Consider the following 27,977-nt stretch of genomic DNA (forward strand, 5'->3'; position numbering starts at 1 on the left):
TCTTCCCTCCCTTATAGACATTTCCTAGCTTACTGGCATCTGCTAACAGCTTTTGGCTCCAGCTCACATATAAATCTAAAAATTTGTAACTAGTATTCACATATGACGTGTGACATTTGGCTTTCTGGGTCTGGGTTACCTCAATTAGTATAATCCTTTTCAGATTCATCCATTTCTCTACAAATTTCATAATTTCATTTTTCTTTACCACTGAATAGAACTCCATTGTGTAAACATACCACAACTTTACTATCCATTCACCTGTTGAGTGACATAGAGGCTGGTTCCATTTCCTGGCTGTTGTATATAGAGCAGCAATAAACATGGTTGTGCAAGTATCTCTAAAGTAGTGAGAAGAGTTATTAGATATATGCCTAGGAGTGCTATAGCTGGATCCGAAGGTAAATCTATTTCTAGCTGTCTCAAGGACCTGTACTCTGATTTTCACAATGTCTGTACCAGACTACATTCACACCAACAGTGTAGAAGGGTTCCTCTTTCTCTACATCCTCACCAACATTTATTGTCATTTGTTTTCTTGATGTCAGCCATTCTCACAGGAGAGACAGAATCTCAAAGTGTTTTAATTTGCATTTCCCTGGTGGCTAAGGATGTCGAACACTTTTTTAGATGTTTATATGCAATCTGTATTTCTTCCTTTGAGAACTCTCTATTTAGTTTCATAGCCCATTTTTAATTGGGTTATTCGATTTTTTTTAAATTAATTAATTTATTTATTTGAGAGCGACAGACACAGAGAGAAAGACAGATAGAGGGAGAGAGAAAGAATGGGTGCGCCAAGGCTTCCAGCCTCTGCAAATGAACTCCAGACGCGTGCGCCCCCTTGTGCATCTGGCTAACGTGGGACCTGGGGAACCAAGCCTCGAACCGGGGTCCTTAGGCTTCACAGGCAAGTGCTTAACCACTAAGCCATCTCTCCAGCCCATGGGTTATTCGATTTTTAATTGTTTAGGTTTTTTTAGCTCTTTGCATATCTTGGGTATTCATCCTCTGTCAGATGTATAGCTGGCAAAGATTTTCTACCCCTTTGTAGGTTGTCCCTTTGTTCTATTCACAGTGTCATCTCCTGTACAAAAGTTTTGGAATTTCATGAGGTCCCAGTGGTTGATCTGTGGTTTTATTTCCTGAGCAAGTGGGGTTATAATCAGAAAGTCAGTGTCAATGCCAATATGTTGAAAAGTTTCCCCTACCTTTTCCTCTAGCAGTTTCAGAGTTTCAGATCTGATATTAAGGTCCCTGATCCATTTGGACTTGATTCTTATGCATGGAGAAAGACAAAGATCTATTTCTTCCTTTTACATATAGTTATGTAATTTTCCCATCATCACTTGTTGAATAGGCTGTCTTTTCTCCAATGAATATTTTTGGCATTTTTGTCAAAAATCAGTTGGCTGTAGCTGCCTGGATTAACATCTGTGTCCTGTACTCTGTTCCATTGATCGATGTGTCTGTCTTTGTGTCAGTATCCTGCTAATTTTGTTACTATGACTTTGTAATATAGCTTAAAATCGGGTATGGTGATACCACCAGCATTATTTTTGTTGCTCAATATTGTTTTGGCTATTCAAGGTTTATATGCTTCCAAATGAATTTGGGGATTTATTTTTCTATTTCTATGAAGAATGCCATTGGAATTTTAATGGGGATTGCATTAAATGGTTGATTACTTTTGGTAAAATTGACATTTTCACAATTTTGATTCTTCCAATCCAAGAACATGGGATATTTTCCATTTCCTAGTATCTTCTGCAATTTCTTGCTGGAGTGTTTTAAAGTTCTCATTGTAGAGATCCTTCATTTCCTTAGTTAGGGTTATACCAAGGTGCTTTTCTTTTTGAGGCAATTGTGAATAGGAAAGTTTCCATGATTTCATTCTCTGCATACTTGTTTTTAGTATATAGGAAAGCTACTGATTTCCATGTGCTTACTTTATATCCTGCTACATTGCTAAAAGTTTTTACCAACTCTAACAGTTTGGTGGTAGAGTCTTTAGGGTTCTTTATATGTAGAAACATATCATCTGCTAATAATGATAATTTGATCTCTTCCTTTCCAATTTGTATCCCATTTATTAGTGTCTCTTGCCTTATTGCTATATCTAAGACTTCCAGTACTATATTAAATAAAAGTTGGGACAGTAGACACCCTTGTCTTGTTCCCGAATTTAGTGTAAAGGCTTTAAGTCTTTCCCCATTTAGTATTATGTTGACTGTAGGTTTGTCATAAATACCTTTTATTATGTTGAGATATGTTTCTTCTATTGCCAGTTTCTGTAGGACTTTTACCATGAAAGGATGTTGCATTTTGTTGAATGCCTTTTCTGCATCAATTGAGATTATCATGTGATTTTTGTCCTTCAGCCCATTTATATTATATTGCATTTATTGTTTTGCATATGTTGGATCATCCCTGCATCTCTAGGATAAAGCCTACTTGGTTGGGGTGAATGATCTTTCTGATATATTCTTGTACTCTTTCTGCCTATATTTTGTTGAGAATGTTGGCATTTATTTCCATGAGGGAGATTTGTCTGTAATTTTCTTTTTTGTTCTGTCTTTACCTGGTTTTGACATCAGAGTGATGCTGGCTTCATAGAAGGAGTTTGGTAGGATTCCTTCCTTTTATATTTTATGGAAAAGTTTGAGAAGCAGTGGTGTTAGTTCTTCCATAAAGGTCTCATAAAATTCACAAGTGACTCCATCTGGGCCTGGACATTTTTTTAGTTGGGAGAGTTATTATAATTTCTTAGATCTCAGTACTTGTTTTAAGTCTATTCAAATGTTTATATCATCTTGATTTAATTTTGGTAGCTCATATGATTCAAGAAAATCATTCATTTCTTTCAGATTTTTAAATTTAGAGGCATATGTACTTAAAATATGTCCTTATGATTTTCTGAATTTCTATTGTCTCTGTTGTAATGGTGCTTTTTTTCATCTCTAATTTTATTAATTGTTGTGTCTTGTCTCTTTCTTCTGGTTAGGTTTGCTAATGGTATACTAATCTTGCTTATCCTTTCAAAGATCCAACCCTTTGTTTCATTGATTCTTTGAATATTTTGTTGTTTCTATTTTATTAGTTACTGCCTTAATCTTTGTTATTTCTGCCTGTCTACTTATTTTTGGTTTGCTTCATTCTTATTTTCCAAAGCCTTAAGGTGAAACAGTGAATTGTTGGCTTTGTTGTCATAACTTCCTTTAGCCTTTTTTTGTGGTTGTTGTGGAATGTCCTAATTTCTCCATCAATTTAGATAGATAGCTTTGCAGGATAAGGTATTTTTGGTTGACAGCTGTTGTGTTTCAGAATTTGGAATACATCATCTCAAGCCCTTCTGGTTTTTAAAGTTTGTGTTGCGTAATCTGCTATGGACAAGACGGGCTTACCTTTATAGGCAACTTGCTTTTGCTCTCTAACTGCTGTCAATATATTTTCTTTGGTTTGTGTGTTTTGTAGTTTCATTATAACATGGTGAGGAGAGATTCTGTCTAGGTTTTATCTGTTTGGTGTTCTAAAAGCTTCTTGTATCTGCCTTGGCATCTCTTTCCTAATTTAGGGAAATTTTTCTTCTATGATTTTGTTGAAATGCCTACTAAGCCTCTGGATTGAAATTCCTCTCCTTCTATTATACATTGAATTATTATGATTGATCTTTTCACAGGGTTCCAGATATCTTGATATTCCCATAAATACCATCCTCTTAGCTTGTTTTCTCTTTGTTGTACTGTTTTAGACCTGCCACCTAGTCTTCTAGTTTACATATTCTGTTCTCTCATCCAATCTACTAGTGAGACTTTCCACAAAGATTTTGTTTGACTGTGCTTCTCAGTGCTAGAATTTTTGCCTGGTTTTTCTTCCATATTTGTATTTCCTTACTCATGTGTTGTAATGACCTCCTTGTTTCATTAGGCTGATTTCCTGTGTTCTCTTGGAATTCCTTCAGGAGTTTGTTTTCTTCTTTAATTCCTTTGTTTTCTTCTTTGATTCCTTTGACTTCTTCTTTGATTTCTTTGAGTAGAGATAAAACCACTTTTTTGAAATCTTTGTCAGGTATTTTATGTAAAAGTCTCACTGGGGGCCATTTCTTATGGATTTATAATTTTTGGTGGGATTGTATTGTCTTCATTCTTTGTGTTTTCTTGTATTATAATGTGAGTTTTGCATCCTGAGTTGATTTGATGCTTGGGTTTTCTAATAATCTGTGGTCCTTTTATATTTGGAAATCAAACTTTATGTAACTTTACAGTAGGAGTTTAAGGTGCCAAGTGTAGCTCTTGTACTCCAATCCAACCACAGAAGTTATCCTAGGTGTTGAGGTTGCCTGAAATTCATGTATTCTAGTGAGCTGGATGGAGCAATTTACTGGCAAATTCTAAAATTCAACTGAGCAGAATACACATTCAATAAAAACCAGCAGAGAGTATGCAAGTGTGGGGATTGAAACAAACAGATAACCTTATAAAGCCACAGTCCCTAAGGGTGGGTGTTACTCTACACCCTTAGCTTTACTAGCCCGGAGGCTGAGATTTCTATTCTGAGATGGGTTCTATGTCAGCATGGGTCTGAATCAGACCCTGCTTCTAATAATGACAGAAGAAAAAGACAAAGGCCCTAAGAATTCGAAACCATTAAAGGCAACAATAGTCAGCTGCCAAATACAGATTAATTGAGAATGGTAAAGTTAATGAAAAATATGTAAAACCCATAACCCACCCTGACATAGAAAGAGAGATTAGCACTTCCAGTGCAGGCCTATGTACCTGCTATTTTGTCAGTCGGCTTCATTACCTTTTGGAGTGGCTTCAAATCTCACCAATGCTGAGTACCCACCTTGATCTTTCCATTTTGCCGTGAATCTGGTGCCCTGATCATCTGTAATGGATGCTCTGCAGCTGGGAGCTAAATGTATTCTCCAGAGGGCAGAGTTTCTGTTGGTTGGGGGATGGGAGAGTGCAGGAAGCCTGAGTTGTACTGGAACTGCTCAGCTGGTCCTGCCTGTGTCCCACTGTCTTCCCTTCAGATTTCCTTACTTTTAAAGGAGGCTGATGAGGCTAGAAAATCCCCTTGATTCATCTCTGTTCCTGCAGTTGGGTACTGGGTATGCACACAGATCCATGCAGGTCCAAGCCTGCAATCTCCTGGGTGGGATTCTGGGTGGGATTCTGGCTGATTTCCTTCTTTCTGATAGATCTTAATCTCTCTAACTTCTCCACAGTGGTGTATAGAAACCTATATACCTTCACTTTTCATATGAAGAGTGTATTTTGCTGTGGTTTTGCTCAAATACCTCTTTAGGCTGGATTGTTATGACTCCTATGCAGACATCTTACCCAGAAGTCCTGACAACCATTCTTACAGTGGCATGGCTATTTCTTTTGGCATTACCATTTTTCATCAACCACAATGAAGTATAATTGATTGCATAATAACTTGACCTGAAGTCAGAGTAATGAAACAAGAAGAATACAATGATAGCTAGGGCTAGGTAATGGCAATGAGACTATTAATATTTCCTTATGTGAGATGTTATCCTCACCTGTGATTCTAGTGCCTGTCTGCCCTAGCTACAGATGGCCTGGTAAGGGAGGTGCTAGAGTATATAAGAACTAATATATTGACCAGGCATTAGCATCCTCAGTAGTGCACTTTTGTGAATCATCATTTACGCTGGTGATGAGATGTTTTAGTTACCCACATTCCTATTCTAACAACAATAAGTTGTTCTTTCAATAAGTTGTCATTTGATGGAATCTTTGCTCTAGTTTGTTGATGCCATTTTTACCCACATAAAATAGTAGTGTTATTATATCTTACCATTCAACTATAGACTTTGACTATTTATTTATTTATATTAGTTATATACTCAGCAAATACAGTCAGTTTGATACCATTGTTAGGCTCATTCATGACCTACCCCCTCCCCACTGGCCCCTCCTTGTTGAGGTATATGGGTCGTGACTTTGACTATTAATCACTAGGTGTTACAATTATCCTTGGTTCTTCTCATCCCTTGCATGATACAATGTTTTTCAAACTCATCAACTCATCTTCATGAGCTTACTTCCACTTGTGTTCACTCCCCTCCATCTTTTACAAGTATTTTAAGCCTATCTACCCTCACATCGTACCCAGAATACTATTTTTTTTCCTTTTCATGCTAAAATCTTTATATTAAGAGCAGCTAGGATCATTGAGAAACTCAAAACCAGATAATTTCATTATCCAAAAGCCTTCTCACATGATTAATAGTTATATCTAACTGTGGTACCCTATTTTATTATATTTACTTTAATCCAGTACCCAACTACTTAGATGAACTTTTTCCCTCCACTTGCTTGTTTTCCACTCTTCATCATCATGACCACATAATTTTTATCAATACTTCAAAAATTCCAAGCTCCACTCATATTGGGTCATTTGCCCCAAATTCTTCCCTCTTTTTAGAATGTATGTTTCTCTACCAATTCCATAGACATGTCTCCATGTCACGCAGGTATCAACTTAAATGTGCAGATTTCAAATTAAATGTTCATTGAATTCAACAGCCTAGTAATTTTCCAATGCTCAGCTTTCCCCACTAATAAATATTTCAGGTATTATTTATTTGCTTAGTGATTGCTTATTGGGTCTCTTATTTAGTTGTAACCTCCATGACAATGAAAATGGTTGCTGTCTTTTTCAGTGCCCCAGCCTTGCCTGCAACATGGTATTCTAAGAAATAGACAGTAGATGTTGCCTGTCTTACTATTGTCTATGTCCAGGGATGTTCATAAGTACTTGCTAAGAATGCTTTTTGGGAGAATGAAGAACATAGGAAGAAACTTTCTACTCTTTAAATCTCACTCCATGATTTTTTATATTATTTATTTATTTATGAGAGAGACAGAGAGGCAGACAGAGAAAGAGAATGGATGCCTCAGGACCTCTAACCATGGCCAATTAACTTCAGACACATGCACCACCTTGTGCATTTGGCTTTATGTGTGTACTAGGGAATCAAACCCAGGTCCTCAGGCTTTGCAGGCAAGCACTTTTACCACTGAGCAATCTCTTAAGCCCTCACTCCATGATTTTGAAACAAGTTGTTAGATACTGTCTCAAAGAAACAGCATTGAATAGGAAAAAGCCCCCCTGTAGATAATGGAAGACAAATAAGCTATAATTGCTCCCCTCATATCCTCAGGCTATATGCTTTTAAGAAATTGAATGGCAAGAACAGAGGGTTTCCACATATATTCTCCTGGCCTTTTTATGAACCTCTCTTGGCATATTAATTCTTCATCAAATTGTGCATTTGCTACAACTGAAATCACCACTAGAGTCCATAGTCTGCATTTGGGTTCAGTCTTCATTGCATACACTCTGCTGATCTGGCAAATGTATAATCAAAAATTTCCACCTTTTAGGACCACACACAGAGAAATTACACTCTGCTGCCCATCTATAACCTGCCTGCTTTAATGCCAGGTAACCATTGGTCTTTTTACTGTCTATATAGGCTTGACTCTTCCATATTATATCATTGGAACTGACAACATGTTGACTTTTAATGTTGGCTTCTTGCACTAAGTAATATGCAGTAAATTTCATCCATGAATTTCTGTGACTTGATTCATTATTCTAAGCACTGACTAATAGTCAAATCAATATACCACAATTATGCCATTACTATCTGCATAGTGTTGATGGATTTCAAGATTTTGTAATTATGAATTTAAAAAAGAAGAATTTTGTGTGTGCTTTTTGTCTTTTGGTTGTATTTGATCAGTGTAGACATTTTTTTTTTTTTTGCAAATTAACAAATGATAGTTGTATTCATAGATTTGTTCTTGAAATGTCTGCTTAGCTGAATTTTATCATGTCTCTCCCTTTGACGTTGGAAAGGTAACTTTTCCCAATGCGACCAATTATGGGTCATATGGTCTCAACCAACCTATTTTTCTTTCTAGATTTTTTTTAATCAGGCATCTTTAGGGGGCAACTAAATTAGAATTAAGAAGGATTTTTAAAATTATAATCAATGTTTAAAGAAAAATGACAGGTATAACATATCATCACTGCTAAGAGTACTTATAAATACTTGTCAATAAGAATAGAGGTTAACATTAACAACATTAGTGTTCTTACTAATAACTAATTACCAATAATGTTAACATTATTATTGCTAATGATAACTGCTAATGGCAATATAGCAGTTATTTATAAAGTAATTAGGATATGGTAGACAATATTCTAAGCACTGTACATGTATGCATTTTCATGACAACTCTAAGAACTAATTCTATTTTTATCACACAGTCAGGAAACTGAAGTTCCAAAATTGTAAGCAACTATTCTAAAGTTCTACAGCCAGTAAATTTTCAGAGTTAAAGTTAGAATGTAGAAGTTAATAAATAAGCCAAATATCATAAATTCATTTAAAATAGTACTGTGCCCTTTACTAATTAATTTTTCTCATTTGTTGCTTTATATGAACTGTTGATTTGATTTTTGTTGCATCTGTTTTCAAGCAACATCTTTCAAATATCACAGCAAAATATTAAAATTGGAGCAGCAACAGAGAATTTTGCAGAAGATGTAGAGAGAAAGATTGTAAGAGCCACCAGTTGTGACATCATTCCCAGAGGCATTGCCTCCCCTTAATAACTGACTGCTGTTCTCACAATGCATAATCCACAACCCCATGGGGGAATACTAGCAACCCCAGTGAGAAGGGCCCCCCAGCAGAATGGGGGCAGGGATGAGGGGAAGGGCGGTGACAACACATGATGTATCCATACTAAAAATAAGTGGAGCCGCAAAAGAATCATCAGAAGTCTGAATTTATTTAATACTGAAAAGCAAATCTTTTGAGAGGATACCATAGAAACACAAACATTCATTATGAGCAATCTAACCTCTCTATGTAGCAAGCCTCTCTGCACTTTTCTGCCCTGTAAGAACAGTCATATGCCACTGAAAATTCTAAAATATCCATGTTCATTTTGGAATGCACTTTTTGATCTGAGCAAGGATATCTCCTAAATTAGAATGGCTTGACAAGCACAGAAGAGAGAGGAGCCAAGCTTTATGGCTATGGCATCTGGCCAAATTAAATCTCCCCACAAACCTCCACTCAGTGGCCTCTGTCAAGAGCATGTTGCGTCTGGCATTTGTCTCATTATTTTCCAATTGGGCTTTAGAAGACACATCTGGACGTTTTGCAGCTCCTCCTGAAGGGAAAGATATCATCTATGAAGCTGATGTGGCACAGTGGGTGATGGGCCACAGCGTCTACCATTTTCAGAGAATGATGGTGATAAAGCTTTTATGAGCTATGCCACCGTACTGCAATGATCAGCTTCTACCCTAGCAAAAATATAGCACTGCATGTGGTTCTGATAAAAACATAAGAGCTTGAAACAGTTCAAGGTCAGTGTGGGGGTGGGATTTGCAGGAGAGAAGAAACATCTTTCTGACTTTATTTGACAACAGTTGAAATGTAAAAGCCTAAAAACAGAAATCTAAAGGTTTTATTATTATTATTATAACTCATTCAATAATATAACTAGGCAGATGAACAGCTAGTGAGCCTTAGGATTTTGGATGGCTTTACAAGATGTGCTGATTTCAAGTAATCAAAAATTCCCTCTAACTCTCTTCATCCATTAAGTAGCATCTTGATATTTTCATTCCAGAAATATGCTCACATAATAGTCCACACATTTCTGAAAGATTAAGCTGTATTTAGTTTGTGACTATCGCTATTTTGCTTCTAATCAAAAGAGCAAACATAAATAAATAGAAATGTAAAAAAATAAATAACTAGAAATGTGTTTATCTTTATCATGTGACACTGAGGAATAAGAATATAATTTTCTGTCTTGATTAATGTTCTTTAAGTCAATTATTGTTTTGGTTTTGTGGTGCTGGGCCTCATGTCTTCTGGGCAAGTACTCTACCATTGAACTATCTACCCAGATCTGAATATTGTTCTTTGAAATTAGAGGCAGGATTTTTAAATCATGTGGAAATGAAGTAATTTTAGTTTGCTACACATTGAGAGAAATAGCAAAAAATACCACTCATAAATTATTAAATACATATTTAAATGAGATAAGACATAGGCAGTATACAGAATTGTACAAAATAGTGACAGCCAACTTGAATTTTTACATGGTGATTACTTCCTTAAATATATGTAAAATGTTTTCCAATACTTCACATAAAAAGTATGCTTTATTTCTGTATGGTTTGTGAAATTCCTTATCTGTGTTTCTCAAATATTAGCTTCTTAAACAACTTCTGTTGTTGGTTCCAGATATAGATCCCTGTTCTAAAGTATCTGGCTTCATAACTCTGGGAAAAGGCTTAGCAATCTGACTTCAGAGCAAGTCCTCTTGTACCTCACCTAAGGAAACTAAAACAAACTAAATAATTTTCCACCTGGGAAAAGAAATCTTACTTTCTATTGTGCCACTTTACAAAAGAATTATTTATTTTCTCTTTACACTATTTTTTTTTAAATTAAATATGGTAACTACATTTTACTGACAGGTACATGTGTTGACCAGAGGTCAACAGCTGGTGTCTTCCTCAGTGGCTCTCTACTTTATTTTTTAAAATATTTTTATTTATTTATTTATTTATTTATTTATTTATTTATTTAACAGAGAAAGAGAGGGGGAGAGAGAGAATGGGCCCAGAAGGGACTCCAACCACTGCAAATGAACTCCAGATGCATGCACCCCCTTGTGCATCTGGCTAATGTGGGTCCTGGGGAATCGCACCTGTGTCCTTTGGCTTTGCAGGCAAATGCCTTAACCACTAAGCAATCCCTCCAGCCCTCCACTTTATTTTTTGAGACAGGATCTCTCAATGAAAGTGAAGTTCACCAGTTAGGCTACATGGCTTAGCCAGCAGGCTCTAGAGATCCTCCTGTTTCTACCTTCCGAGTGCTGGGATTACAAGTTCAGCTGCCAGACCCTCCTTGCACATGTGTTCTGGGTATCTGGAGTTAGGTATGTTCAGGCTTCCATGGTAAGTACTTTACCAGCCAAGAAATCTCCCCAGCACCCACAAGAAACAATCAGAATGCTTCTAAGAGGGATACTACAACTTGTAGAGAAAGAAAATTTTTCTCTAGGGTGTTCTCCAAATGTAAAACATACAGACGTTTATCATGTTAAGAGTGGAAGAAGGGGTGAAGGAAAATGGCAGTGAAAAATTTTGGAAAACTAAGAAGAAAAAAATATAACTGGTTTCTCAAGAAACAAGCATGTTAAAATAAGTTCAATTTCTAACTGTTCCATACTTAAAATAAGTCTTAAGATTATCTAAACTCACATTGTAACATGGACAAACTTATTATATTTCCTAGAGCTAAATTACAGAAATTCAGTTAACATTTTTAACATAACTTGGAAACCACTGTAGTAGATGCCACTTGATTCAAAATTAACTTATGAAAGGATAAAATGATACACTGTAAAATTGGAATCTTCCATATATATTCTAAAATACATCGATGGTATCAGCAATGAAAAAGCATGGATCTATGGCATATATGTGAACATGTTTTTAAATGTGAGCAATTCCTCTCCATTTTTACCTCTCAGATTAACAGTAATAGTAGCAGTATGCAAGGAGAAGTGAATCTGAGGAAATGTTCTTAGGATTAATTAACTGCAACATGTAAAATTTAAAACACACTTTCCAATAAAATTCACAGCCCTAATTAATCCCAAAGAGAGTGAGAGATTACAATAGAGTAGAATACAATTTTCTGCTCTAAAGCCAGGCTTTCGTCTTTCTGCTTTCATCCCCCTTAGTAAGCTGAATTAAGAAATTAGAACCACACATTTAGAATATCAGTGTAACAAGTAACTTAAAAGAATTTTGAGTTTTATATGATCAAATTAATGTTCTTAATCTTCCAGCTAGTGAACTTGCCTACTTTCAATTAAGCCATGATGGGGTCTCCTCATCTCTGGAAATGCTAATATTAAGTTGACCATTGAAATACATACTTGATTTTTTTTCTTAGTAGAGAATTTGTTTGTCACATATATTTAGAACTAATTTACATCACAGGAATAAAAAATAAGAAAATAAAACTAACAAGTTCACAATAGAAGAAGAAACATGGTAAATAAATATATAAAAGCATCCTACCCTCATATATAATGGGAAATTTAAGTCAACATATAATAAAACTAAGCCCATTGAGTCCATGATACACTAGGACAGGTACTATCCAGTGTGGGCCAATTCTTAGAGCCATTGGAATGTGGGTATATATTATGGGTATACATGTAAATTACTAAACTATCCTGGAAATATCTTGTCAGTTTGTAATAAACTTGGACCATTTACAGTCTGTAGTATGGGATGTATGTCAAAGGATGCTAAGTGTAGAACAACAGACACCAAAAATATTGGTGGGAAAACCACAAACAGCTACTGACAGCTAATATAAGATATGTATTGTGAAATTTTACCAAAGAAATAATGCATTGTTGGAAAATAATCAGAGATGGATACAGAATTGGAACCATCAACCATCACCACAGTTCATAGATGAGAAGCCAAAACATAGCGCTGAGCAAAAATAGCATCATAGGCAAACATTGACAAAATCAATCTTTTCATGCAAATCAAAATGTAAAATTAAGCACTCTATGGGAATTAAATATATACAACTGGATTCGAGGGAAGAAACAGAAATGAGCAATGAATTCAAATGAGGTATGACTCAAAGAGGTTAGGAAAAGATGTGTTATTTGGCAGGGGGCAACAAAGGAACTTTGGAATTAAATTCTGAAGTTTTTTAAAAATTTATTTTTATTAGATATGGATATATTTACTATGAAAACAATACATGTTGGTACCATCCTTTCCTTCCACCCTGCCCCTTTTCTTAAGAGGCCTTCCTCCTTGGGATTGCAGGCCAACCCCACGGGGAATTTGTGGGTCATGCATTGTGGGGACAGCAGTCAGTTATTGGGGAGAGGAAATGTCTCTGTGCAAAATGTTTCAACTTGTAGCTCTAACCATCTTTCTGCTCTCTCTTAGGCAAAATACTGAGTCATGCTGGGAGCATTTTAACTCTGCATAAGAAATGGGCGCTCAGGAGCCCCTGGGTCTCTGGTTTGGTAGGTGCTCAGTGTCCTCAGTGTCTACCTCCATCACTCTTATGCGGATGTCACATTCATTAAGAAAGCAGCACTCTTGCTTTTCCCCCCAATTCCTCTGTGGTTTCAGCTGGGGCTGGGATGGAGTGCACTGGGCTATTTATCTCCTCAGGTCCAGCTCCCATCTGAAAAGAAGCAGATCTTCCAATGGAGAATGAAATCAGCACCAGTTAAATGGAATAACCATTATTAATTTAGAGAGAATTTAAAGGGTGCAGACTCTCTTACGGCCCAAGGTTAGTGGGAGCTTGACAATGGAAAGGAGAATCATTATCTGGATATGATTCTGACTTGTTTTCCAGTTCCAGATGTGGTTTCCTTTCCACTGAGCAGATCTGTTAGCCAATCCAAGAGCAGTTGGTTGCCCACAATGTGTGGCTGTGTGCCACTATTGTACTTGTGTAAGCATCAAGACAGGTTGTTTGCTTCTGAGTCGCTTAGACTTTGAGTTGCTTGGACAGATGTTGGCTACTCCCCATGAGTAGCTCATGTAGCACCTTCCAGCACTAAATGGACTAATTGTTTGGGGAATGGCTCTCCTCTGGATTCCAACCAGGTCTCTCCATGGTCCATGCTGACAGTGTATGGTGTCTTTAGCAGTAGGGTTTTACCCTTAACATCTGGTGGGTAATCAAGTGCAGTAACAGAAGTCTGTCTTGTTTGTTTTGGGAGATCTAATAGGTCTCTCTAATCAACAGCCCATTGTGGATGTAAACCACATAATGGTACAGAGAATTATAGGCCAGTGCCAAGGGAAAAGAAAAATGAAAAAGCCTGAGAAGAAAGAGAAACAGGAGAAATTAGGTTAGGTTTCGTCTCACCCTCTCTAGGGCTCTTTGATTCAGGTGTTCTCCCTAAGGTCCTCTTGAGGGTTTCACCTTTCAGTCTGACTTCCAGGACATAGGATTCTATGGTACCAGTTCAATTTGTGTTTAATTTTGTGCCCTCCACGAACCCTTCCCACTACCCCAAATCCTACTCTCCCTATTGTCCAAATCTTGAGATGCTATTCAGGTATGGCAGCAACTTGGGCTGATCCAGATTAGGAACTGTAGATGAATGAGACAATGTTGTAGTTGTCGTTCTGTGATTGTATGAGTTCACTTAGAATGACCTGTTCCAAGTCTGACCATTTCTCTCCAAATTTCCATGTGTCTTCTTTTTCATACTGATAAGTAGAATTTCATCATGTATATATACCACATCTTCATTATCCATTCATCCAATGATGAGCACCTGGGTTGTTTCTAGGTTTTTGCTATTCTGAATTGAGCAGCTATAAACATGGTTTAGCAAATATTGCTGAACTGAGATGTGGAGCTTTTAGAGTAATTCCCAGTAAAGGAATAACAGTCTTTTGGTAACCTTATATTCAACCTTTTCAGGAGTCTCTATATTGATTATCATAGTGGTTATACCAGCTTACATTCCCACCAACAGTGAATGAGTGTTCCTATTTCTCCATGTCCTTGCCAATGTTTGTTTTCATTTAATTATTTTAATGTTTTCTATCCTTACTAGAGTAAGGTGGAATCTCATAGTTGTTTCAATTTGCATTTCCCCAATGGTTATGGATGTTGAAGATTTTCTTAAGTGTGTGTTAGCCATTGTAATTCTTCCTCTGAGAACTCCCTATTTAGTTCTCTGTCCAACTTTTGGAGTGGGTTGTTTGATTTTTTTATTGTTTAGTTACTTTTGAGTTCTTTGTAGATATTTTAAAAATATTTTATTTATTTATTTATTTGACAAAAGGAGACAGAGGAAGATATGTATACTCACTTTGCCCTGTTTTGAATTGCAGGCGAATTTTGATATACATATTATTCATAGGAAGCAATGTTTTGTCTCAAGGCAGTAATTATTTCATATAAATGGTCCTATAATGACATAAGAAAAAAACTGTCTTGTACCCTCATGCAAAAGCAAAAATTGAACAATAAAAACAGATAAAGTAATAATAGTTGAAGCAACAGAAAATAGTTCAGCATTTTGGACTTTGGCTCAATGAACATTTCAGGCTAAATACTTTATTGTGGGGGGTGTTGTATGTATTTTAAGGTGTTTAGTTCTATATTTGGTCTGTTCTCAGTAGATATCAGTAGCATTCCCAGGAATGAGATAAAATTCTATATGGGTGATGCCCTGCCTCTGCCAGTATAGCACATTCTCATCACCAGAGACTCCCTGCAGAGAGAAACCCATATACCAAAACTTTCTAAAGTAGCTTTATTTCATGGGCATTTCTCCATGATTACTTCCCTTGCTTGTCACATTTTCATAACCTAGGAATTCTTGTCTCATTCTGTATGTGTGTTCAGCTCTCACTGCATCTTCAGGTCTTCATTTCCTTGGGGGCCTCCAATGACATATAAAACTTATTAAACAGTGCTGTCAGCTTTTCTCCTCCTAATATCAACTTAATTTATAGGTTCACCTCAAAACTATGAGTGAATACATAAAATTCTTGCCTCCCATACATAAGCAAGTTTAAACACAACTATGAATTTATATCCTTAAGATGATCTTACAATGGAAACATTCCTTTTGTCCCCATTTTATAAATTGCCATGAAATAGGGGCTGGGAAGATAATTAGCCCCCTGTGTCTACTTGACGGATACATTTTTAGTAAGTCTGAGATTTGGACCTAGATAATATGGTGCACTTTGTAGAGTGATGCAATGGTCATTTGTTCCCCTAACAAATGGAATTTACTAACAGTTGAATATGGTGAGTATTAAGAAGTAAAAGCAAAGTAAACATTGCTTCACTCTTGCCCTCAAATTGCTTATAAATTAGTAACAAGTAAATGAGGGATAGCTGCTGGCATTGAGGAAACACAAAGCAGAGCATTTGGTCATGATTAATCTCTTATCTTCCTAATATTTTAGCCACTTCTTTCAACATAACTACCTTCTTGATTGTTTTCTAATCCCAAATACCTGGCTGTAAATCCCAAACTTAATACAGTTAATGTTAGGGTTATGTTACTTGTTCTCCGGGCTGGCATAAAGCACCTGACTAAATGCTGCATGTGGGAGGAAAGAGTTTGTTTTGCCTTACAGACTAGAAGGACTCCACGATGGCAGGGGAAAATGTGGCAAGATCAGAGACTGGACATCACTTGCTGGCTGGTCACTTTAGGTGGATATCAGCATCAGGAGAGTGAGCCAAACAAACATTGGCAATGAACTCCAGCCAAGCTCCACCTCCCAAATTACCATCGGCTGGGGAGCAAGCGTTCAGAACGCAAAGGTTTATGAGAAGCACCTAACTGAACCCACCACAGCTGATGAACACACAGAATTGAGTAGAGGATATGAATATTGTCCTTTGCTAGTAGTCCATGCCACTCAATAAGAAACTGGATCTAAGAATTCATTTTCTAGTTTAAATATGTGAAGATCCTGTTATGGCCATTCAACAGTCTCCTACAGATAGATAACAATATGCTTTGAGGAGAGTTCAGTAATGGCAGTTCAATGTTACATTTGTTGTTGTTGTCTTCAAGGCAGGGTCTTGCTCTAGCCCAGGCTGACCTGGATTAGTCTCTGGCTAGTGCCAAATTCACAGCAATCCTCCTACCTCAGCCTCCCAAGTGCTGGGATTAAAGGTATGCTCCACCACGCCCAGCTCAATGTTAATTTTAACAGCTTCTATGAGCATGTTACATAATCCATGGGCAGCATATTTGCTTGCAATATTTTAGTGCCATTCTTTAGAGATATTTGTAAAGGCAACTTGATATCTCCCTTATGTTCTGAATGAGGAACAACTTCAGTGACTAGCTTGAGGTCAACTAGCAAAGCAGAGAAAACAGTGGAAGTCATTATTTAGACCTAAAATATCTCAACAGTTGTTTTACCAGTATTGGGGAAAAATTGGCGGGGGGGGTTATTTTATCAGACCTATGAAAGAAAATGATTTCCTGGGGCTGGGGAAATGTCTCAGTGATTAAAGGTGTGTGCTTGCAAAATGATTTCCTTTCTGAATCTACCTTATTAAGTCCACTACAAATTGTTGTAACCATAAACACAAAAAGAAAAGACAAAAAATTAATCTATTTTCTTGCTTTTATCACTTCTTTAAACAAATATAAAATTCTCCATGGGCTACCATTTTAAAAGACACATCTGTGGAGTAAAGACAATCTTCTGATTCCTTGATTTTCCTTTTAGATGCTAAAAGCTTACTTATAAATTAAGGCAGATGAACTACATCTTTGGGCCCCAAACCTAGAGAATATGCTATTGGAAGCAGCCTTTCTTTGAAAATGCAATGAGCTGTTTATTGAATATATTCACATAATGTACAAGATTACAGAGTACCCTGTAATAATGGTTTTGAAGCTAACAACAAAAAGAATAACTTTGTATTGACTATACTGTATCTATTGTAAGATGTTCTTATCATCAATCTCATGCACTGTATTTTAAAATCAACATATAAAACGACATAACCATGACATGAACTTTTTTGTCAAGTACATGTTTCTATATATGTGTGCATATATGAAGATAAAACATTTTGAATTGGTAACTTTCCATATCTAAGATAGCAGGCAATAAATATGAAAAAGACACTATATTGCTGATGTAACAAATTGTCAAAAATTTGGTGTGTTAAAACAATACTCATGGGGCTGCAGAGATTGCTTAGTGGTTAAGACACATGCCTGTGTAGCCTAAAAAAAAGAATCTAATTTAGAGGGATAGATCATTTATTTGGAAAATGTACACTTATGTTCTTAGTTATTACTTACTGATATTGCTGAAACTTGGTTGTAATTGTAATTCAATGATGCTAATAGCCACACTATACCCTTTATATGCACTTTCTTATTTTGTGAAGTATGCACTATGATAATTCCATTTTATATATGCAGAAACTGAGGTTTTTAGAAAAATGAGTGCACATGTTTAGTATACAAGTGGAATGGACATTCCACCCAGGGTCCAGTCACAATCAGATGCTGAGCTAACATGGCTCCATTTACCATAAAAATGCTACCATAAAAACACTATTAACCCAACTGCTGCATTATAACTATTGTGCATCATTGCTCTTCACAATGCCCCTAGGGGAACATTCACATATGTAGTCTAGCTACCATATTTTAAAAACACAGATTTTTTTTAACATTCTAATATTTTATTTATTTATTTAAGAGGTAGAAAGAAGCAGCCAAAGAAAGAGAAAATGAGTACACAAAGGCCTTGAGCCACTGCAAACAAACTTGAGCTTCATGCGCCACCTTGTGCATCTAGCTTAAGTGGGTCCTGGGGAATGGAACATGGGTCCTTAGGCTTTGCAGGCAAGCACTTTTACTGTTAAGCCATCTCTCCAGCTTGATTTTTTTTAACTTTCAGAAAAGGAGCATATCATATATGACATAAGACCTACAGGTTAAGTTAGGTTCTATAGAAAAAATATGTGTTAAAAAAAACCCACAAAACTAAGCCCAAATGGAACTGGTACCATAGAAACATGTATCCTTGTAGATAGACTAAAAGAGTGAGCCATCAACAAGAGTATGGGGGAAGTACCAGAAAAGAAGGGCCATGGAGAGGGTGGAATGAAATCTAACCTTAAAATTTTTTTTGGCTCTGGGCAATAACTCTCAGTACCAGAAAACGGTTGCTACCCACAATGAGCTGTTGATGGGAGATACCTAGGAGTTCCCCAAAATATGACATGCTTCTATCAAAGCACTTAATTACCCATCTGAGGTAAAGGGTAAGACCCTATTGCTGATGAAACCATATGTTGCCATCCCAGAATACAGAGAAAGCTGGCTGGAATACAGAAGAGAGACATACCCCACACAGTGAAACCCTCCAGTGCTGGAAAGTGCTCCATGAGTTACTGGGGAAAAGTGGCCAACAAGGGTCCAAGCAACCAGGGATCTAAGCTACTCATAAGCAAACACCGTGACAAGATGTACACACCCATGCAGTAGTGGCACACAGACTAGGTGGGTAACCAATAGTTTTCTGATTGGCTAAGAGATCACCTCAGTGGAAAGGAACCCATATCTAGAATTGGGAACCAGGTCAGAATCCTACAGAGACAAAGATTATGCTTTACACTGTCAAGCTCCCACTAGTCTTTGGCTTAAAGAAGATCTACATCCATCAAATTCTCCCCAGATTAATAACGCTTATCCTATTAACCTATGTTGATTTCACTCTCCATTGGAGAATGTCTTTCTTTTTCAGAAGGTAGTGAGACCTGAGGAGATAACCTACCCCTTACACTTTAAGCAAGCCACAGCTGAATCCACAGAGGAATAGAGCAAGAGTTCTACTTCCATGGTGATCCTGACAATCAGCGTCAAGGTGTAGGAGACAGAGCCTGAGGATACTCAACACTTATGACAGCAGAAATCCAGAGACTCAAAAGAGCTCATCACTGAAATAGACTTAAAACGCTCCCAGCATGGCTCAGGGAGTTTTGTGGAAGAGGTGGAGGGAAGATTGTAAGAGCCACAGGTTGGGACATCATGCCCAGAGGCATTCCCTCCCCCTCCCAAATAACTGACTGCTGCTCCTACAGTGCCTAACCCACAACCCACATGGGGAATGCCTCCAACCCCCCTGAGGAGGGACCCAGCAAAATGGGGTCAGGGACGAGGGAAAGAGTGTTGCCAGCATATGATGTATCCATACTAAGTACCTCTGAAATAACAGAAGAAACATATGTGTTTTCTTTGAGCTTTGGGTAACTACTTCGATTTTTCTTTAAGTTTTAAAATTTATCATTTGTTCAGAAATACCACTAGTCTTTGAGAAAATGCAAATCGGATTTGACATTTGTAAAGTTTGAATATTTTTAGTTAGCATATGAAATAATGGCTTTCTTTTCACTTATATAGTTAAATACCCATTTAACATATAAAAGAAAATTTGTACTGTTTTGTCTTTTTTTCCACTACCACCATCTCATGTGCTCCCTTCCAGCTTCCTTTAGAACTCTTCCGCCTCCCTCACAGTCCCCTTTCTACTTCTATTGTTATGTCTTCTGTGACTAATATACAAACATAAATTTTATTATATATAATATTTTATGTTTTATATGTATAATAAAATTATACATATATTGTATAATGACATATATTCAAGTTTAGGTGAATTTGACTGCATTTTGAAGCTTATTATCTATATATAATATAAAATTCCCTAGGATCTTAGTTTATTATCTTTAAAATGGAGGAAAATAGCATAGGACTTCAAATTCCCCCTCCAAAACTAAATTTCTTCTCTAATGAAGTAGGGTTATGATAATTTCAAAAGGTAGAATTCTTTCCTTTCCCCCATTTTGTCATTGAGGAATACATTCTGAAACCTCTGGATTTGAGGATAGAAGAGAACCACTTTTTCTTTCATTGTGTTGTTTCTGAAATTCTAATATTTTGTTTAAAAAATGCTAGGAACTGGAGAAATGTAAGTCATTTAGGAACCTACTTATTTTCTAGCTAATAATAAATGTTATAGAAGAGAGAGTTTTGGCAGAAGTTTCCTATGGAGGTAGGTAATGTGCCCAGAAGCCATAGATTGTTATCAGAAAAATTTCAGTGCTAGGTGTGGGATACGTTCTAGTAAGTTGTTGGCCAGGGAGGCCCCTAACACCCCCAAAACACTATATGGGCTATTATAGGCCATTGCCAAGGCTTTTGGTTACCCATCAGAAATAGATGGCAAGATGTTGTTGCTGAAGACACCACATGCTTGTGCTGAAGGTCACTGGGAAATCAAAGTGGAGCTGAGCTGGAAGCCTCCTCCCTGCTGACTAGCTGTCAGGATGCTGGAAACATCTATGCATCATGTAGCTTTTAGCAGAAGAAAACTCATCAGTGGCCTTAACCAGTGGTGAACCATGAAAACTTTATGACTGACCAGTCAGGCTAAATATACTAACTAGTGCAATGGTAGCATGTCTGTTGTAGGGGAATGCAATTGCTTTCTTATTGGATTGGATGACCGCTCCATGGGAGGGAATTCGTTCTTCATACTGAAAACCTATTCAAAACCCTATGGCTGGGGAGATCATAAGCCCTAGGAGGGAAACTACTACTAGTATCTGACTAAATCCATAAATTATGCCCACTAAACTGCCCTCTAAACATTTAGGCTTATGCCTTTATACTAATGCTGATCTCCCATTTGGTTACAGAAGCTTCTCTTTTAAGATGACAATTATGGGCTGGAGAAATGGCTTAGCGGTTAAGCGCTTGCCTGTGAAGCCTAAGGACCCCAGTTCGAGGCTCGATTCCCCAGGACCCATGTTAGCCAGATGCACAAGGGGGCACATGTGTCTGGAGTTCATTTGTAGTGGCTGGAGGCCCTGGCGTGCCCATTCTCTCTCTGTCTTTTTCTCTGCCTCTTTCTCTGTCTGTCACTTTCAAATAAATAAATAAACATAAAACAAAAAAAAAAACTTAAAAAAAAAAGATGACAATTACTACTGAGGTAACTCAAAACTTATCACACTATTGAGAAGAAGTGACAGCAGAGTATTCAAGTAAGACATCTTTGTCATGTGCCCCAAATGTCAGGGACCATTGCAGAATGGGTGATTGAAAGAATGTAAGATCCAAAGGAAGGAGAGGACTGCTTACAATGCTGTCATCCAAATACAAAATGGCCTTGATATTCATGAACTTATAGTGGCTATCACCACTTATGCAAAATCTGCATAGTAAGATAGAAAAAATAGATGATATCAAACTTATAGAGCCTAACTGGATAGAAGAAAGGATTCAATGGAGTGGGAAAAAGAGGTCATTGGAACAGATGATGATCATGGCATATTATCTGTATTTATGAAAGTTGTCAATACAAAGTTTAAAAGCTAACTTTTTAGTTGCTTTAAGCAGAGCTGGCCATTGCTCCATTCTAGAGAATTCCTAAGTACTTTCTGAATGAACACATTACCATAGGTTTCATAAAATATTTTCAAGTGGGCCACTCCACCTTGCATCATTTTCCTCTGCCCTCAGCACACATGATGTGCATAAAAAGCCTGCACACCTTGTGCTTGTCATGGCCACTGCAAGGCAGAACATGTGAAAACAGTAAGCAGTAAGCAGCAGCTTTTGCTTTCACTCCCCCTTTGCAAAATAAAAAATATTATGTGCAGTGCACGCACCTGTGCACTCATGCGTGTGTGTGTATTTGTGTGTGCATGTAAACTAGGTTCTCCTGCTACTGCAAATGAACTCCAGAAGCATATGCCACTTTCTACATCTGACTTTACCTGGGTACTGGGGAATCAAAACTGGGACCTCAGGCTTTGCAAGCACCTTTAACCAGTGAGCCATTTCCCTAGCCTTCAAGCTCCTTCTTAAGACAACATAGTGGGCTGGAGAGATTGCTTAGTGGTTAAGTGCTTGCCTGTGAAGCCTAAGGACCCTGGTTCAAGGTTCAATTCCCCAGGGCCCACATAAGCCAGATGCACAAGGGGGCACATGCATCTGGAGTTCATTTGCAGTGGGGAGAGAACTTGGCATGTCCATTCTCTCTATCTGCCTCTTTCTCTCTGTGTATGTCACTCTCAAATAAATAAATAAAAATAAACAAAAAAATTAAGACAACTTGGTTTCCTGTTTTCATGAGCTCAGGCTTGTGTAATAAGAATCTCTCTGACATGTAAGGCCAGGCATGTCTTGACTCCACAGAGGTCCAATTCTGGCTGGGTTCAAGACAAGGAAGGCACCATTCAGAGCAGTAACTTTAGAAATGTTTGATTGAACTTCCGAGCCCTTCTAGGCACATTTACTTTATCCCCCATTTGCTCAGTGTGGAAAAGCAATTACTCTGTGGAGATGGTGCAGGGAAGTCTGTAAACAGTTATTACATTTCAATTAAAGCTGCATGAAACTCTACATATTTGGCTTGCAGAAAATTAATGCAAATCTTTTTTGATGTTTCAATTCACAAGGGGGCCTACCACACACATTTGGCTCTCAGGCATAACACTCAGACCCATTCAAACATCAAAGACTATTTTCCTAGCATAAAACATTTGGCTTGGGGTTAAATTCTACTAAAATATTGGTCTGTACTCAACCTCTTAAGTTTTCAAGCTCTATGAAAAATTTTGCCAATATAAGTCAACTTAGGCTGACTTCCTAACATAGAAGAAACTTCTGATAAGTCATTGATAATAGAACATGTGCTTCATCACATTCGTTGCCTCAGCTGAATGTTCATAAATCATTAAAATGAAAATGAAAATTCCCATTGTTGATAACAGGTAAGACAATGGGATGGAAGGTTGAGAAGGAAATTTATTAAACACCTACTGTGTCTCAGTTACTTTTCTTGAAATGTTTCCCTAAATTTTCATATTCACACTGTGAGTTTATATACTGCCTTCTTTGGGTGAGAAAAATTCAGATTCCAATGAATAAACTTCTCATGTTAACACAGGTAGGTCATGGTGCCAGGAATAAATCCGGACCTCTCTGCCTCCAAAGCCCACTCCAGTTTCGTCCTATAGTGCATAGATATTTTGTGACCATGGTTTGTGTTCATGACTGTCATATTTTTTTTCTTTTCTGTTTTAATTGTCCATCATTTTTCATGGGTGTCCTTCCTCACAGCGGGATTGGTTGTCCTCTTCTTATTCTGGTATGTCTACTTCCTTTTCCAAATGTTTGCTGTATTCGAGGTAAAATGCAAGCACCCAATGTCACTTAATAAACGGCTCTCTCCACTCCCAAGATGTGCTGCATATGGTAAGGCTGGGGGCTGGTAAAGCAGAGCAAGACTGCAGACAGAATTTACAAAGGAGGACTTCACACTCCCATCAGTGCCCGTGAAAAATAACATATGGACTGAACATTTATTCAAAAGAACAGATTTGTTTCTCATTGCTCTCCAGCAGTTGAAAGAGAAAGAAAAAAAAAAAAAAACCCTTTAACAGCCATCTGAGAATACTCCCCCAATGAGAGAAATATAGTTGATCTTTTTTCAGACTGCAGAATTAACATTAAAAATGTCTGAGTCATAGTGATTCAATTTGAAATGTATTCACTGAACTCATGTTGCCATGAATATACCTCTCTGCTAGGGATAAAATGATGTCTGTCCACAGAGGCACAATATTTGATTTTTTGGATAAAAGGCATCTTCAACACATTGCATTATTTTTAAATTTTTCAAATGAGTCCACTGTTTTACTCAGCATTTAATATTTTGTCAGTTTTCTCAGCTTCAAGATAAATCCACCCCACATTTATGCAAGAAAATTAATACAGCATATTTGTGTGCAATCAAGTGTTTCTTGTTATCCCAGCTATTGGTTTAAGGTCGGGAATAATTCACCACTTTTGGCATTGTAAAATTCCTCAGGCCCAGTATAAAGGTATTGTCAGGAAACTAAAATTAAAAGGTTAAAACTTATTTCTTCTCTTCATACTCTGACATATGAAAGTATTAACAACATAAGTCTTGGTTAGATTTTTAAATCCACATGAGAATTAAGTAGGATTAGCTTCTTGGAAACCTTGGGCTTTTAAAAAGAGACAGCAAAAGGAAAAGAGAAAGCCTGTAATTGTTTTTGAAAAATACACATATGAACTTTTCTTATAGACCTAGAGTAGCTAATCTTCTGAGAGTTCCTTCCTTTTATGTTAAGTAGTATTCTCCCCAAAGCCACATTGAACATTTTTTACCTTCAGGAGCCAGGTATGCTAAAATCATTCTTTCTTCCCCTTATGACTCACTCCTTTCTCCAGTCATTCTGGGTGTGTGTAAATGAGGGTCCTTTATGTTTTTATTTGACCTTCTGAACATTTTACAAAGGAAAGTGTTTTCATCAAGAGATGAGTTTGAAAATTTAGATCTGAGTAGCCAGAAATACAAATGCTCATCAAGTTGTAGGTTCAAGATGAGTGTAAAATTATCATCAAAGCTCGTTGCTAGGAAAAATTAAGGAAGCCTTTTGCAATAATGAAGGGAAATTAAAAATACATTTTCAAAATACTAATATACTTAAAACTGGGTAAAATGCTGGTAGATTTTTGTGAGAACAGCTTCTCATCTTGATGATTCTGCTCTTCAAGATAGCCCAGCTTTCCTCTGTCATGCCCTTAACCTCCCTAACCTTAGAAAATAGCTCTGACATGTGCTTCTATGTCTTCTTGAAGCCCTAGAAAGACACTGTTGCTTGCAAGATTCACAGAGCTCCTTTAATGTTGCAGCATGTAAAGCATGTATTGCTTTTAAGTCTAGCATGTCCACAATTGATCTCTGTACCACCTACTTCAGGCATTTCCTAAGACAATAGTAACTTTCCTCAGTTACTCATACTAAGATGTTGAAAATCATGGCTGACTTCCCTCTTTCATATAACTTAGCCAATGGCTAAGGTGTCTCCAGGCACCTATAGGAAATCTCTCATTCAGGGCAATTCTAATAAAATTCATTCATACACCCACACACATGCACACACACACACACACACACACACAAGTGTATGTATACACACATGAGTGGTGTGAAAATTGGAGTTTGTGAATGAGAGAAATAGTGGAAGGGAAATAAGAAAGGATATCTCGGGTGAATATGATAAAAACACATTGTGTATACAATGAAACATGCTTCTATATAGTTAATCAAACTAGATTATAAGCTCCATAAAGTTATGAATCTCACTGGTTTTATCCACTACTATCTCCAGCTTGAAGAACTGGGCCTGGTGCAAAATTGTGATGAAGACACACCGAAAACACAAAGAACTATAATGCTATGTGTTTGTAAAGAAAACTTCTTAGTATATCTCTTCCCAAATATTGCAGTTCTGATAACAATATTATAAACAAAAAGATGCTTAAAAGGCCACAGCAATTCAACCAGCTAGGCCAAAATATACATCATTTTATGTATTGGGATGTTGAGCTTCATATAAAGGGAAGAAAAATAATTGGAAATAAAAAGGCAAATATAGAAGAGCAATAAAGAAGGATACATAGACCAAAAGTAACTATAATTACTGATTTTGAAAAAAAAGTAGAAACAATTTAGTTTCTGTCATTAACCCTTTTCCTGTGTGACGCATGGCTTATACTTGAAGCCTGTTACTTTCCCTGTGAAATGAAAATAATAAAACCTACTTCCATAAAGCTGCTATGAGAAGAAACACTACTGCTGCCCAAGTCTGTACATCATGACATATGGGAAACATTCCAAAATGAAAGCTGTGCTTGGTTTCATATGTGTTGGTTTGTCACTTCTCTATGTCCAATGAAGGCCTACAGGCAGATGATCCAGGACCAATGAGCACCAGCAATGTTCCATTCTTGGTTTCCAAATCTTGTCTTCCAAAGAACCAGGCTAATGGGGAAAAAAACAAACAAACAAACAACAACAACAAAAAAAAACAATCCCAGGAGTGGTGCTGGAAATAGTCAAGATAAATGTACACAGTAAGGAAATGATAATAAATGGCATGCTATAGAAGAGGATACAAATAATAGGGACAGCTGTATCTGTGAGGGGCAGGGATTTATGAGAAATCTCTGCATCATCTGCCCAATCCTACTATGTGCCAGAAACTTGTAAAAATAAATGGAATAAATAAAACCTGTTAAAAGAAGAAGAGGAAGAAGAAGAGGAGAGAGAAGAAGAAGGTGATATTGATGGAGTGTTTCATAACCAAAAAACAAAGGCAGCAATCTGAAAGACTTTCTAATAATCAAACCTGGAACCATTTGAACATTAAAATAAATGATGACAGTATACAGTTCTCTACCAGTTAAATCTGATTTTCTGCTTGATTAGGTTGAGAAATGCCCATTAGATTAGAGAGGCATACCCCTGGGTATGTTGGTAATGGTGATCCCAGAGAGGACTTACTAACAGCAGACCCATTATACATGTGGACTGTGGGTGGCACCATCCCACCCACTGGGTGGGACCTCAGATGGAATAAAAGGTGAGAACCTGTCAGTTTCCTGTCCCAGCCTCTGCAGCATGCTCTTGCCCCGTGTTCTCACCACCTACCCAGATCAAAGGAGCCAAGGATTAGCGACTGAAAACTAGTGCCAAAACAAACCCTTCTTCCCTTAAGTTGGTTATGTCAGGTTTTTTCAGTCATACAAAACAAAGTAAAAAGAAGTTCATATGCCCATGTCGATATAAATGATTGACTTAATGTATGGCTCACTTGAGAAGGGCTAGAGCTTCTTGACAGAAGAATTCCCATGAATAAACACAGAAGAAATAGAAGACCGGAAAACCGCCATGGAGTGCCATAACATGATCCAGTGATAGCTATTTAAAGTAGCAGGTCAACCTTTAGAAAGAAGCAAAATATTTGCCTTATTTCTACACCTCTTTCCAAATGTTTATCTAAGTATTTATAAATTCCTCTGATAGTATTAATTTATGTCTTCAGAAATTTTGAAATTCTTTCTTCTGAAAGGAGGAGGTTAATTAACCCATTTCAATTGGATGCTACTTAATAACTATCCTAAAAATATTCTCTGAAAACTGAAAAACAATGGCTTTATAATAGAAACATCTGGAAGATAGCACCTTAACTAAGGAGTTATAGTTATCATACTGATATTGATACAATGAAAAGGGTCATTATCTCTATGGCATTTCTCCTCAAAATCCTTAACTTCAGTATGTTCATGAGAAATCTTCAGGCAAACCAAAATTGAGGGACATTCTATAAAATATCTGACAAGTCAATGCTCTCCATGCAATTCAAAGCCATGAAGGACAGGGAAGAAGTGAAGAACAGTTTCACTGAAAAGAAAATCAAAGGTGTGTTGAAT

Source organism: Jaculus jaculus, chromosome 6 (assembly GCF_020740685.1).
Source record: "Jaculus jaculus isolate mJacJac1 chromosome 6, mJacJac1.mat.Y.cur, whole genome shotgun sequence".
Taxonomy (NCBI): domain Eukaryota; kingdom Metazoa; phylum Chordata; class Mammalia; order Rodentia; family Dipodidae; genus Jaculus; species Jaculus jaculus.